Source organism: Adiantum capillus-veneris, chromosome 13, assembly GCF_014529385.1.
Source record: "Adiantum capillus-veneris isolate H3 chromosome 13, ASM1452938v2, whole genome shotgun sequence".
Lineage (NCBI taxonomy): Eukaryota > Viridiplantae > Streptophyta > Polypodiopsida > Polypodiales > Pteridaceae > Adiantum > Adiantum capillus-veneris.
The window spans coordinates 50796554-50799311 of NC_140943.1; the positions used below are offsets into that span (position 1 = coordinate 50796554).

General features: G+C 42.2%; 1 pseudogene; it reads right to left on the reverse strand.

The window, feature by feature from the left end:
* LOC147443973 (isocitrate lyase pseudogene) lies at positions 1-390 on the reverse strand (annotated as a pseudogene).
* Positions 391-2758: the final 2368 nt, after the last annotated feature.

Below are 2758 nucleotides of genomic sequence, written 5' to 3' on the forward strand. Positions count from 1 at the left end.
TTAATTGGCAAGCATGGTCTGCAATGCATCGCTGCCTCGGCCGGCACCTGCTGATCCTGGCCCCTGTGAATCCTTAAATTGGTCCTCTGTCACACCTTTATCCATGGCAGCTGTTGCAGAGAACCCTCCTTGCACCGTCTTAAGGAAGTGGTCGAAATAGTTCGCACCCGACCAGTTTTGATGAGCAAGAGTCTCTATCCCATGTGCCATCTCCCTCTCTTGCCTCTGTATGTTCTGCACATACGCCAGCATTCCGTGCTTCACCAAATCCTTGGCAAAAGTATATGTGATGAGAGAGTCCCCATGGAACCCTCCAAGAGTAATGAACTGCCACACATAGCCAAGCTTCGCTAAATCTGGTATAAAGCTTTGCATTTGCGCTTCTGTCATGTTGGCTGCATCCCAATTGAAAGACGGCGAGAGATTGTCAGCAAGAAGTATTTCAGGGTTCATCTGCAACTGCAAGCATGGACCAGGTCATTTTCCTATCACTATGGTTAAGGAAGATAAAGAAGCGCTGGAATCAAACTAAGCTTATCTCTTTGCTGTAGAGCCTCATTTTTTTGCAAATTGAGATTCTTAGGCTATGCAATCATACATACTGGGTTCTTGCTTAGTTAGAGGCTTAAGGCAATTGCAAGCAGTGCAGTGTTTTTAACTCCAATTTTGAGGTATGTAAGATCATGTGCATAACACCTGCTTAAAGATAGATGTACGGATGCAATACCTAGTGGTTTTCCTTCACCATTTTTCAGTATTCCTCTCACCGAGATGGTGAGCGGTCTTGTGGCGGGCAACCTGTAGTAGCAGAGCTACATTGTCACTTCACAGGACGGACAGTTGGTTACAGTTGGTCTGGTTCACACTGGACGGACCCTCTGGGATGGGGAGTGACATGTGGCAGGGTACCGACGGTGGTCTAATGGACATAGTGGCCAGGTCACCACCACCACTCAGTTTGGAGATAGACTTAGCTGACTGGACATTTATGAGCCGTTGGTGGCTCTTTATGATTGTACATGTGAGTAGTAGCTGTTGGGTCAGGATCATCATCTTCTTCACTTCTGGTCCAGTTACGTGGTTTTAGAGCGAGTCTATCCACAGAGCACGTCTTCACCATCCCGGCACATCTGAGCCTTGACACCCCCATTGTACCTGTGAGTTCTTGGCTGGAGCTGAGTGTGCTGCCACGCCAGAGTCTGTATCAGTCTTTGAGATAGTCGAGTCACATGTTTTGGTCTGCTGTTGTGCCTTTGTGAGCTCTGTTGATGTCTATTGTTTCCTTTCTTTTCAGTCTGTTTGAGTGAGATTGTCACGCACATTGCACTGAGGACCACCCACTGTAGAGAGCACGACACATTATCCGCGCTATAGGAATACTTCATCAAGTGTTTGAGTGATTTCTGTTTGCAAGGATAATGATGACCTCATGAAGGAGAAGCTCCAACAAGTGAGGCATGCAGTGTAGTAGACTCAACAAGGGAATGCAGACCCTAATTTCAACATGGTATAGGAGAAGGTTAGAGATTCTTCATTTGACAAGCCTCTACTTCGTAAAAAGAAAGAACCCAAGGGCTCATCATCCAAGTCCAAGTGAGACCAATCTACCTCTAAAACTCAACTCCAACTCAAACCTAGGTAGTGCTTTACACATTTCTCTCCCCTTATCTCTACATATGCCACTAGGGAAATTACATGTTTTGTTTCTATTTATGATTGATAGGTCATGTGCACGTAAATCTTTTCAAACTTTCATAAAAAAGTATTTCTTTTTCAATGTTAAATTACATGCATCATGAATAGATGGGTCATACCAGCACTATGCACAAAAATCCAGTTCTACATCTTGCACAACATTTTCCAAATCTACATTTGAAGAAGCATCTAGAATGGTTTCTTTTGCCTCTTCTTACAAGTGTCTTTATCCTTACGCTTAGGAAATTTCTTAATGAGATGATATTTTGCCTTGTAGTAATGACATTTGTCAGACCTTTATCACCAAAATTCTCGGTCCTATTGTTGTTCAAAGAAGGAGCAGCTATGGGGGCAAGCCGGAGGTGGCAACATTGGTGTCATTCTTTTTCTATGCAACCACAAATGCTTGATCAACATAGTGCTCAATAGAACATTGATTAGCCCTATCTTTTTTAGATTGGTCCTTTTACAAAAACACAAAGACAAGACCATCAAAATTCACATTATCAGGTCTAATTTCTATCCCAAGCCTAAATATGGAGGTAAAAGCCAATTAAGAATCTACTAAAGCATCAAGAATTGTCTGCACAAAAGTATTGTGAGGAATGAAATCACCGATGGAAATTAATTTATCACTTTATCTTTAATATCCACAATGAAGACATCCATATCATATTCCTTGTGCATAATCTTGGACTCTATCTCCTTATGCAAGTAAGCAATATTTGCCAAATAAGGACACTTGCATACAAAGAAGCTAGTCTATCCCATGCTTGTTTTGTGGTTCATGCTAAGTGATTAAGTGCAGTCAACACATTAACATGTGCACCCTTAGCATCCCAATGTGCCTACTCAGTAGTAGGCAAAACAACTCTAGCAAAAGATTGCTAGAATGTACGTCATCATCTACAACCTATATCCACATAATCTTGTCTTACATCATATCCACACACAACGTTCTAAATGACATTTGCAAAAAGGAGATGTCGCATCATGTATGCCCCAAGTGGAGAGTTTCCACATTCTAGGTTGTCCTCAGGAGACAACATGCAAAAAACATCAT